This window comes from Mya arenaria, chromosome 14 (assembly GCF_026914265.1).
Source record: "Mya arenaria isolate MELC-2E11 chromosome 14, ASM2691426v1".
NCBI lineage: Eukaryota > Metazoa > Mollusca > Bivalvia > Myida > Myidae > Mya > Mya arenaria.
In genome coordinates this window covers 15,596,643-15,610,421 of record NC_069135.1, presented here as the reverse complement: position 1 = coordinate 15,610,421, position 13,779 = coordinate 15,596,643, and positions in this window count along the sequence as shown.

Genomic DNA, 13,779 nt, shown 5'->3' with positions numbered 1-13,779 from the left:
TTATTTGAAATGAGAAAAACATGTATTATTATGATAATTCAAAATATGCAATAAAAAGGGGACATGCATTATTGTGGATTATTTCAGTTCATACACACATGTTATTTGTAAACAGTGAAAGTATCCTTCTTTTGTTTTTTTAAGGCATCAATAAATGTGTGTTAAAGGAATTTAGGTGCGCCACTTTAATATCTAATGCTTCTAGTTTTACTTAGGCCAACATTGTTTTATTATGTGGTTTACGGGAAATTTTTCAAAAAATTGGGTCGACTGGGGATAAATAAAAATAAAATAAAAGTCAAAATTTTCCCCAGTCGACCAAAAAAATGAAAATAAAGATAGAACATTTTGATTTTATTTATTACTACCGTTGTTAATTGTCTTTTTTGCACCTTGATAATACTTTTGAACAGAAAAGACACTATTGTGAACTGAAAATAAGGTGATTTAAGTTATTTTATGTTATTTTAAATTAGTAAATATGTAAAAGAATTGTCCACATTTTATTTTTTTCATTAATGAAAATAATTTTGTGAATGAGTCTGTTGTTTTCATATCATTTTTTCTGTTTGACATGTTTCTTTGTAATACATTATCTATAATGAATGTTCCAATTTGCGCGTGAAAGATCTATGTCTTAAATGTTTACTTAATAAGTTAACATATCTATTTTAATTGTTTCCAACTATAACATTCTAGTTCAAACTCACCACACAAAAATAATTGCTGTATTTCTTTACACTTTAGTTTGTGTCACATATTAAAATACACCAAAAGATTCTAAGCTTTAAGCAAAAATACTACTACAAGAACCAAACAAATTTATTTCACATAGATGATCATCATATTACAGCTTTCCTTGCACAAGTAAATAATGTCTCTATTAGAACTAGAACATTTTACAGCTTTTTAAACTTAAAATTAAATCTAGAATACATTAAGGCATTTAAAAAGGACTAAACATTGTCCGTATTAATTCTAGAACACATTTAGGCATTTACAACATGACTAGATAATGTCTTTTTAAGAACTAGAAAACCACTTTCAAACATAAAAACAAAATGTATCTATTCGAAATAAAAAAGAAGACATTATATACAACAATTGTAACAATGCCACTGCTATGACTAAAATTAATTGTTACACATATAAACACCTCTGTTTCAATTGTCTCTATTAAGACTTCAAAGCATCTCTTTGTGGTGATATGAACTGTTATTTTTTTGCACTCTTTTATTGTTTTCTTAGCACCTCTAGTCTTAAAAGGTTTTGTTTCCCTGCATGTTGCGCATATCGGACAAACCATGTCAAAGTGTTCCTTTAAAACTCGCACTTCATCAGTGTCTAGGACATCACTGACCCCATAGTAGAAGCAGATATCGTCAAAAATCATTGTTTGACCTGAAAACGCAAACATATTCATTTGTAACCTTCATTAAATGGGTTATACAGGCTCAAAAAAGTACTAATAGAGTGAACTAAGTTGTCAGTCATATTGAATTACCAGGCTGCCACAATGCTTTGCCAACAATCATTTTTCATAATTCATGAGAATAAACTGGGCGCTGAGTACGGCTTGTATTCAAGTAAATGATTTTCAGTCTAGCAAAGTTGAATGTCCGACCTTCTTAATAAGATGCCTCTATTAAGTACTGCATGACTAGCCTTCCTTGACAATGATTTGGTACCTGTAAGTCCGTGTGTGGAAGAGCGGATCCCCGCATATATAAAGAAGCTCTTCCTCAACTCTGGTGACTGACTTGAGCCTCAGATGATGTCAATTTTTCTGGGCCTTACACAATCTTACGTTTACCCCACTCCAGGCACATAATGAACGCCTTGACCTAGACTGAAACATTTAAAGATGCACATAAATTATAAATGAAAAATAAAACTGGAATCTATATTGTCCGTTATAAATAGGTGAACAAAATGTTCTGTAGAATATCAGAAATTAAGTTTTAGCAAATCAGTACAGTATTTGGACATGTTTAAAAATTCAACTGTCATTGCCGATATATTGTTTAATATCATTTCAGTTATGCATTACTTCCGGCAATGAGTACCTTATTGAAATATATATTTCATAATGACCAAGAATAAAGTTTCTGCAAACTGCTCAATAGTTGTTGGGTTTTTTCAGTTGAACTCTATCTACATGCACATAAAGCAATGTTAAGACCACTTTAAACATTATAATGCCACAAGCTTGAGCTAATAAGGGTCATACTTGCAACATTGATGTGTTCAAACGTCTTGTCTCTCTCAGATGAGAACAATCTGTTGAAAACTCCACCCGGCAACCGTCTGTCAGTTTCTCGACAAGGACTTTCTTTGTTTTAACGTTTTACTTTTTAACTGAGCATTAAATTCTTCCACAACTTCGCCAACTGATAACGTTATTTTTTTTGCGTAACGATTTCGAAGTGTTTTTGTCAATTAGAATCAATTTAAAATGTTTAATAACACAATTATCGTATTGTTCCTAACATCAATGCTGACAACTTGTTTGGCAGGCCTATGAAGACGCAATTACAATTATTCTGATTGGCTTACATCATATTTAAGCGCTGTGAACATCCAATTAAAATAGCCGTTATAGACGCGAAAAAGTATAGAATTTGACAAATCGTCTCCGAATCGTCTGACGTCATCAATCTTTTTTTTCGAAGTCAAGAAAAATGACAGTCGGCGGCCAGAATGAAAATAAAAGATAACGATAGAACTTTAAGTCCTATTGACCGTTTGGGATTTTGTCTGCGTGTACGTCAGTTCAAAATGTGACGATATAAAAGGCATTTAAATATTCTTTATTCATTATTCAGTTCGTTAATGGCGTTTTACCAACGACGTACTCAAATATTTAATTGTTCTAAATGTGTGTATAAATATTCATGTTGAGCAATTTGTATCTGTTTTACAATCAAAAATGAATTTTAAGTTATACGCTAGGGAGACTGATCAAAAGCAATAGGTTTTTAAACAGATAGGCCTCTAAATACGAAGGCTTGGCAGCCCTGACAATATTTCTGTTTGGCTTGGCAGCCCTGATAATAGTTTTGTTTGGCTTGGCAGCCCTAAGAATAGCTTTGCTTGGCTTGGCAGTTTTGAACAAAGCATTGCTGGTTTGACCCTGAAAATAGCATTTAATAACTTTGCAGTACTTAGAATAGCCTTGTTTGACTTTGTAGCCCTGAAAATAGCATTTTTTATTTACCATAATTGTAATAGCTTTATTATGCACATTTTATAAGTTTTCGATGGTTCAACAAACTCGAAAATATCACTTTTTAGATATTTTAATACTTATTTGCTAAGCAGTCATTAGGACAATGTGTTGTAGTATTGAAGTAATTACTGCAAATTCTTAACATTGATTCATATTTTAAATCAAATGTGTTGTCGTATGAATTCATTTCTTTTAGAAAGTACGTAGAAAAAGGTCTTTGATCCATCTATATTATTAGTTGAACGAACATTCGGGTTTAATTTATGTCGGCTGCATAAGTAAATCGGATGATAAGCAATATTTAGTTGTTCGATTCCAACTGAGTAGAAATGATATATTTGTCAAAAGGTAATAATTGTTCAAAGAGATTCCGTTATATATAAATTAGGCGAAATAAATAACCATTGATAACTGCGGATAAATTAATAATGTAACGATTAATGAAATGTGAACTTCGCAGTTAATCCTGCACGAATTCGCAAAGCCTTATAGTAAGAAGCCTGCATGATATACGCAAAGCCTTATGTAAAAAAGGTAAGATCAATTTTGACATGGATAAATAACACCTCGAACTAAAATTATCCTAAATATATTTTATTATAAAGACAGCAAAATGTGGCTCATGTGATCAACCACGTGTTTGGATCATAAACATGCGTTTGCCAATTTGAAGATATCGGACAGGTATCACCCATTCGGAGCTCCTCGGCCATTTTTTTCAAAAACAACCTCGGATGTATATGGACGGTTTACATACTTAAAAAGTGGTACGTTTAAGTCCGCTGCAAATAGATCGCGTAGTAATCTTATTTAGTAGTTAAAATTTATGACTTAACTCTTGGGAATCGTAATTATGTTTGCAATAATACACTTCACTGGCAATCAATTTAAACTTAGAGCAATAAATACAACTCTTAAACACTACATTTAATTAATGCTTTTATTAAAAAAAATACGGACTACTTCAACAGATGTACCGGCATACATCCGAGGTTGTTTTTGGAAAAATGGCCGAGGAGTTCCGAATGAGGTATCACCGAACTCCACCATTTTGTTTCCCTGTTGACAAAGCGTCTCGGTAATACATAATCAGGAATGAAAGTTTATTCTCCAAGAACAGAGACAGACAACGAAAATAACGACGATATATTAATTTTAATAAAAAAGGACAAAATAGGCTCGGTCGGGTTACTGGAAACAGGTATTCTTTTTTTTTGGCTTGACTGCAATGATTCATAAGCTGGACCAGACGCAACAAATATTTTAAATGCTTTTAATAATTTGTAAGAACTAAATGATGCACACCCCCTGTATAATCATCTTATTCAGTACTCCAGCTAGGCCTTAAAGGCAGGCTGGGGCACTTTTTTTGTCTTTTTTCCAGCACCCAAATATGCTTTATAGTTTGACAGACAGTCCTGGCAAAGGGAGGTCATTTTGTTGAAACATTTTATTAAAACTCCAGTCCATGTGTTCCAGTAACCTGGGTTACCTGCCCTAACCATTTCATTATCGTTGTTGTTTTTCTTGTTGTGTAGAGTACGCTGGGAACCAGACAAGTGTTCCAGGAGTTTTAACCAAGGGAAATAATCTAATAAAATTAGTGTCAATATAGGTATGAGTTGTTTTTGTTTGATACAATTTTGCGATACTAAAACAAGCAGTTTGCAATATAAGCTATATTATTTAACATGTCCGTACCAGTTGTCTAGTGGGGTTGTTGTTGTTATCCTGATACTTAGGCAACCACACTCACGATTGTTCGAACCTCTGTCACCTGCATTGTTCCACTAGTCAACAGCTGCGGGGCAAACTTGGTCACATCCTAGTATGGAGCTAATATATATCTATAATTAATATGTCACAAATGAAAATCTTGAAAAAAGGTTTCCTTAAAATGTTTTTAACATAAATTTGATGGAATTCAGAGGGATTCAAAAGTAGATTAATTGCGGCATTATTTATATTAATTTATGTCTAAGCCATTCTAAGGTATAAAATATTGTTTGAAAAACATGCATCTCATTTAAATAAATTTATATTTTTTATCATTTATGAATCAATGTGAATTCAGATATTGTTTGTAGCCTAACCTAGCCTTATTTCAAACACTGCTGTAATTCAAGGAATCGGCGCTAGCAATACCGTCAGATAAGCAATTCTAGAAAAGCTCCATAATGACTACATTCTAGTACATAATGGAATTCATCACCAATACTGTTTTACACTAAGTCCACTTTTTCTATCATTTAGTTGTTTAATATTCCAGCCTTCTACTTCAATTGGTAGTCTACTATTAAATATTTCAAGAGCTAAGCAGGGCTTTTAACTAAATATTCTTTGAATTCAAAGTTATTTTAAAACAGTCTATAGCTACAGCATTTTCTTGACATATTTAAAGTAGAATACCACTCGTTTATGAATAAATCAGATAATTTCATTTGAACGGATCTTTTTAAGCCATAATGTGTTTGGGAATTCATGATTATCCCAAGTATTATTCATACCACATTTAACAAATAATTATATTTTGAATGTGTTTTATCCATTAAAAGTCATTGTTTCTAATTCTGTTATCATACATATATCTTAGGGACTGTCTCACAGATTTGCACCAAAAAGAGATTTTTCTGTAACGAATCTTAGGACATTTATCTAATAGAATGTTTGACGCTTTGATGTCATTGTTAAAAAAGTACCAAAATTTAAAAAAAAAGAATTTGTCGGAAACCGGGTTCGAACCCGCGTCGCCAAAATTGAAGAATTGCGTTTTCCCCACTGAGTTCTCAAGGCTTGCAAAAACAGAGTGACAAAACTAATCTATAAACCTACCTCGGTAATATCACGTGATAACACCGACTAGCCAATCACGCATACGGAATGAATTCTATCTGGTAGACTAACCCCGTAATCTTTTTTAATGGAAAAATACGAAATAACTGCTAAACTTAAATAAATTGCAAACTATGTGGTACTTCAATTAGTAAGTTTCAATGCATTGTACACATCGATGCCAAGTTTATGTCATTATTCGACAAAAAAAAAATCCGCTTTTTATCATCTGTGAGATAGTCCCTTTAAAGCATGACATAATATACAGCTACTGAAAGTTTTGAACAATGTGGGAATATTAGCTTTGACCAATGATTGATCATTTGTGTATCAATATCAGAATAATGAAGTCAGAAAATCTCGATTTGTCTTAATAGAGTAAAGTGAAACAACTCCAATTTCATCGAAATGTGACAGCGAAGAAAAACATGCCTACTAAAGCACCCAAACGAAAAGTTGCAACAAAAACATGCAGCCAACATGCAGATAGAATACTCTATTTAGACAAATCGATATTTTCTGACTTTGTAAAAGTGCCGTAATTCATAGTTATTTATGCTATATAGTTGGTATGAGTGACCCCTTTGATGAATCTGAAGAAAAAAAAATTGTTTAGGTTATTTTAGGTAAAATGGCACTAAATTTTGTAGAGGTCAAAATTCAGCACATTCTCTCCAAATCACTGTGAATACCCACATACCATGAAGCAATAAGCAGAATGGAACGTACAATGTTAACAGGCGGAATAGAGTGGTCATAAGGCAAAATACAAATGTCATCAAGCACAATGCAATTTTTACCTAAATACCATTCCATATCAATACCTATCATTGCATCGTACCATCGTCTGCTAAATGCGCGTCCCCCCCCCCCCCTTATAGCTTGACGAGCAAAGCTCAATTTACCGGCCACTGATTATAATTCCCGCAATCTGATTTTGCTGCGATTGATGGTGCAACTTGATGACACAAGTTTGCAAGTCTTAAATTTTTACAGCAGGTACTCAACTTGACAGTGTTACCGTGTCGATTTCGAGACCAAGTATGTTAAACAAGTTGTCGGACCGGCCGATTTTTCCTCCGAGAAAGGAACTCCCAGACGATTACCAGTATACGTGAACCCATCGACTAAAATATTAAAAATATCTGGATTCCGGGGTCCCGCGAATAAAATTGAAATCGTCTAAATGGTTCAGAGATTGTAAGTTGCCTCCGATATCGACCAATGAGTATGTTGCATGTTGCAAACTTTCCAAAAAGAGCGGGGGCGTAGCTGCAACCGAATCTCATACATTTGTCGAAATAGTAATTGCCACCAAATTTCATGCAAATGAGATGAAAATCCGACGGGTGTATAGGTAGTTACATGAATGCGGATTTATATCCCTTTTCGCCATTAAGGCCTAGTACCCTGAATCAAATATCATATCTGCGACTTCATCAAACGGAGAACATTTCACCGTACATAACGACGATCAATCCCGGCGTTGCCACGTGACGTTTAGCGCAAGTTGGTAAGAGCGATGTCTGATTAAACGAAAACTACCGGTTGATTTTGGAACCACTCCGATAGGGGAAGTTCTGAAATTTGGCATTGGGGGTATTTTAAAAGGGCCATCCTTGCGTAACAGAAATTCCTTTTGCTATTATGAACGCGAGTACTTTGGGGTTGAACCTGGCAGACTTTTAAGTTTCTTGGCACGCACGTGACAAATAGCAACCACAGATCATAATAAATTTTCTGACCAGGAGTTCAATGAACCCAATGCTTTTCAGCATCTAAACGGATTGTCATAGTTTTACAATCCAGTTCTGTAGCGCTTTGCAGCTATTATTATGGTATTCATATATTTTAATAAATCTTGTTTTTTGAAGTATGTGCTGATAAAATAAATAGATGAAAAATGCTCGAATTTCGGCCAAATTGAAGAAATATTTGCCTGGAGGCACGGGTTTTAGGGTAAGGACGCCCTGTCAAAAAGTGTTATGCTTTTTGAAACTGTTACCAGACAGGGGCGTAGCTAGGCCTTAACAACTTGCAGGCCCGATGGATCTGTGTGAGTTTGGGGATAAGTCCACCTCTCCAATCCAAAGTTTCTTTCTAGATAAAAAGCAAAATGGTGAAATTTAGAAGCATTTCAGGAGAAAAACCAAAAGCACAAGTGCATCCATTTTATATGCAAATTACACACGCTTTATTAAACATGCAATGGTTAAAATAACGCCTTCTCGTGTGATTTTGCCGCCAAACGACTCTACCTCGTGGCCTTGGGTGCGGCAGCATTATACGGGTCCCTAGGTCTTTCCCCATAGCGTAGCATGGCCGACATCTTTGTTCTTGTATTTTTTCTCAATGAGAATAAAGAATAATCAGCAGAAATTTTACAAATGATTTAGCGTAATTTTTAATTGTTTTCTATTTATTTATGACACTCACTTCATTAACCTTTTACATTAAACTTTAAACTAAAATTGAAGATTTGAATTTGCTGGACTCTTTCCGACTAAAGAAAAACACGAGAATTGGACATTGAATTATGCTTGTTTGTCTACAGACAGTATAGTTATACCAACATATCGCACACCATTTTAAAGGAAATTGACTCTTCTTTCCATGTCACTTATTTAAAAATGGATTCTTTATATTTTGGTTGAGTTGCATAAAACTGGACTCTACCGTGAACTCGGGTAAGTTTGAGTTACATACCTTGTTTCTTCTTTGTATATCAAAGACACTAAATATTTTCAGATGTGTTGTTTATCTCATTGTATCTACCCAAAATGGTTTTAAACAACATTTTAGTGACAATGATTCAGATGCCTGTAACCCTAAGAATATACTGAAAACTGAAAAACATGCAAACATACCATGGTCGTATTGCATGGTCTATAGTTACTCCACTTTAGTAAATACCTTTCTTTAGTATATGTGATGTTGCTTCTTCCAGTCCTATTACAGAAATACATTTCAACATATTACTCCTTTAGACATGGCATTTCAATGAATTGGTTAAAGAGAACATTGGATGGAATGCCAACATTTCCGCCCACTTGTGCCCATCCCCCTAGTTAAGATTTCTTTGGTACGGTGTTGTTGGCTGACTGTTAAAAAACTAACAGATGTGTATATATAAACAACTTTAAACGTAGAAATATCAATATATAAATGTATTAAATGATGTGTTCAGGAGTATTGTCATGGTGATTCTAGCTTAAGTAAACTTGTTGACTGACTCCTGAATATGAAATGATTAGACTTAATAAAAAATCTGTTTTGTCCTTCACGCATACTACCACGAGAAAAGAATCGACAAGTTTAAATGTGCACATAACATGACCTGTTGGGGAGTATCTAGAGAGTAGTAAAAATTTTCTTTTCGCAACAGGTATGGCGTATTCTGTGAAAAACTCACATCCTATAACGTTTTCTCACAGCAAACACGTTTTAGTGTATCAGTTGAAACTCATTTATTATGTGTTGTCCGCCATCGTCATCCAAAAATTATTGTCATCAAAAACTGGTTATAATTCCTCCTTACACCATAGAACACCCACCAGAGTTGTAGGCGTTAAAGCTGCACTCTCGCAGATACTTTTTTTTGTTTTAGAAAAAGCCAATTTTTGCGTAAATATCTGAAAACCAATGATATAAGGTTGCTGGCAAAAATTGGATTGTAGATTTATATATTTCTACGGGCGTAGTCAGCGTTACACACTTACATATGTGCGTAGCATCAAACTCTAAAATGAGAATATAGATATGGCCAATAAAGGGCTAAGCTAAAATTGATATCAGAATAAAAGGAATCAATCACTAAGTTACTACAAAGGCGGGGATTTTCCCCTACCCACATCCTCCCCCTTGCGTGCGTAACATTCAGTAATGCCTGGCTACGCCCCTGGTTTCCCTTTCGAAAATTGTGCATAAAAGTTTTGAACTAATATATAAAAATCTACGACCTAATTTTTGTCAGCAGTCTTATATTACTGGTTTTCATGGGTTTTCGCAAAATATGGCTCGGTCAAGACGAAAACTCACAAAGTTGTCAAACCGTTCAATCTGTGAGAGTGCAGCTGTAAGTGGGTCTCCGGGGTTTGAAGTAATGTTACTGCACTCTATGAAGCGTGTTATCACTCGTCTCAATAACACCTTCTATATGTAGTCACAATCTATTACAGATTGAACACATCGATACCAAGTTTATGTCAGTTGTCGATTTATTTTCGCTATTTCATCATACGGAGTACAGCCCCTTTAACACCTTTAAAAAGTTTTGTTTCAAAACTATAGTAAACATGAAATTTTGAAACGCATTTATTTTTTACCTTCTTCGCCTAACTTTGTGTTGCTGAAGGCCCTTTTACTGGTACACTTAAAAGAGTTTGTGGTGAGCAGACGATTATGGATGTGAGTTTCTCACAGACTATGCCACACCTGCTGCGAAAAGCAAATATATACTACTCCCTTGGTAATCCCCAACAAGTCATTTAATGTGCACATTAAAATTTGTCCATGATTTTCTCGTGGTAGTACATGTTTATGGAAGCAAAACCGGTTAGATATCATTGGTCTTTACATTCACATGTACACAGCCCGTTGATTTAGCTTTCTCAAATCATTTTCTATCCAGGAGCGACTTCGAAGCACACCTTCAATGTGTTCATATGGTAGGTTGTTTTACATGTTTATATTGTTTGTAAATCAAATATTTATTTAGTTAACCGGAGTGTAGCAGGGGAAATGCAGCACGGGACCGTGTTGTATCTTCTTGGAGGCAACCCAGTTGTTTTGTTTTCGCGGTGAAAGTAGCGGGGATATGGCTTACCTAGGCTGCTTCTAGGTTGCCATGGAAATTGGCAGGATATGACTACATTTAAGTCTATTTGAGGCAGTGAGTGACTGCTATGTACTGGGAAGAGATTTGTGGATATTGATATATTGAACACATTAATGGCAAACTATTTTAATTTGGTGAACCAGCAGAATCCTTAAGTAATGATTTGTGCTAAACCTCAAATCAATGAATTCGTTACAATACCTCTTAAAACCCCTTATTTATTTAATGCAAACCGGTGAAAGAGTGAAAAATATTAGTAATTGATAACTTGATCATTTTACTCTGGCTCGAGCGAAATTATAACCCTTGCTCATTTCACGCTGTACAGACAACTCGGGACTATTTTTTCCATCTTTTATAATATAAGATTTGCTTCTCTTGACTTGGAAAAAATACATGTATGTCACAAGTACATGTTTGTTGTCGTCTGAAGGGCAGTAATATACACATTAACCGAATCGTATTGAATTGTCAAAATCAAATTATGCAATAGTATAATGAAACAAACATTTTAGCGATTGATTATAAATATTAAAAAAGAATAAGCTTACCAATTTATGTGTGAACTATTTCACTGTTACAATTAACCCGCTTATTAGGTATCGGTTGAATAATTTACTCGGCCATATGTGCTAGTAAACGAGTTGATAGATAATTTCTTCCTTTAAACTCTAACCGCGTACATGTAGCACAAGCATTTTGAATTTGACCAATTTCCATTTTACATTCATCAGTTCAACAATTCGTTTTTCTTTTTAAAAACATTCAAAGTCTGCGCTGCATCCCATTCAAAAGCATCTTCGGGCACATCCTTGACATTTCCTCTGGGGTCTTCGTTAACAAACGGGAACGTGCCATTCAACTTTAATATATGAAACTGATTCGCTGTCTCAACAACAAAACATCTTTCGGCTGCACTGAGCATGAATTCACCCCGAGAAAAAACCGTAAGATCCAGAGTCTGAGAGCGACAGTGAATAGAGATACACACTACGAAAAACACAGACTTCCGTTGCTTTTACGAATTCACACTTTTATAAATCCATCTTTGTTAATTTAAATCTATTGAAATTTCTTTTAATGTACAAAAATGTCACATGCTAAAGTTTCATTGAATTGTATTTCTACGCGAAACATTTTTTTATTTCCGAAATGCCTTTGTTTAAATACCTGTTTTGTGCCTCAATAAATGTTAGAAATGAAGTGTGGAACTTATTTTTTAGTGGACGGACTGCTCGCGCGAAAAAGAAGGTAACTTTGACATAGCGGTTTTTCCGTAGTTACTTCCCTTTGCAAAGAGGCCACAGAAATTTACTCTAGCGGGAAATATACTAAAAACACGATATATGCATGAAATAAAAAGAAAATTGGTTGAATTCAGTGTAAGATCGTATTTTATTTCACTCATGGTCACAGAAAAATAATATTTTCATTCGTGGCTACGCCACTCGTAAAAATATTTTTTCTGTGACCACGAGTGAAATAAAATACAATCTTACACTGAATTCAACAAATATCCTCTATTTATTCGTCAAAGTTCTGCTGACATCTGAAGAATCGGATGAAGTTCATTTACCAAAAGAGATCGATAAAACTTTAAAAACAATTGTTCTAATAAAGGATAAATAGTTATGCCCTCATTCGAAAAAGGAGTATATTGCTTTGCAAATGTCGGTCGGTCGGTCGGTCGGTCGGTCGGTAGGTCCGTCCGTCGGTTGCCAAAAGCTTTTCCGAGTGATAACAATTCCTGAACGTATGGACATCAAACTTAACATGATTGTTTGGCTTGACCAGTAGATGCACCCTATTGATTATAGGGGTCATCGGGTCAAAGATCAAGGTCATGGTGGCCTTTAATGGTAAAATGATTTTAATGCATGTCCGAGTGATACCCAGTGACCCTCAATCTTATCTTGGACGTTGGGCTGAAAGGTCGATGACCCTTATTGATTTTGGGCTCATCAGGCAAAAGATAAAAGGTCGCAGTGGCCTTGAATGATAAAAGATTGCCCGAGTGATTAATCGACAATGCCTGCACCCATTGCCCTTAAAAATGATTGGGAGGCTGGGCATGACCTGTAGATGACCCCTATTGATTTTTAAAGTTATCGGATCGTTGGACTAGGTCACAGTGACCTTGAAGGCAAACTCCACAATCCCTGGACCTATAATAATCAAACTTGACATGAAGGTTGGGCATGACCAATAGATGACTTCTTTTAATTTTGGGAGTCATTAGGCTTTAGATAAAGGTCAAAGTGAGCTTAAACGCAAAAAAGATATCAAAGCTTCTCCCAGTGGTATCTCATCAATGCCTGACAAATAGATCACCCCTTTTGATTTTAGGGGCAATTGCATCAAAGGTCACAATTCCCTTGGAAGCAAACGCTTGTATGTGTGATAACTTGTCAATGACTGCATCCATGGCCTTCAAACTTGACATTTAGGTGTTTGTTGACCAGTTGAAGATTTCGGTGGATCCTGAGGTCCTAGAGTCAGAGGTTATGGTCATAACTCATAATTATCATTACATTTTTCGTTACATTTACTTATTCCCTGCTGCTTATACTATACATTATTATGTGCGAATATCAGTCATCATCTGATAATAATTAAAAACTGTACCTCCTACCCTCACACTTTAAATGGTCATAATCCTTAAAATGGAACAATGCATACAATGTCAATAACAAGTCAGCTCTTATTTCGGTCTATGCATATTTAATTCAATTTTCCAAATAATTCTGACAACATGGCGCTCAGTGGGAGGGGCGGCATAATGTTTGACAAATATTTGACAGGAGGGTGCTGAAAAGGTATTTGTTCCTGAATTTATGAGATTTTAGATAACAGTAAGTCTTTTAGCACTCACCAATCCTTC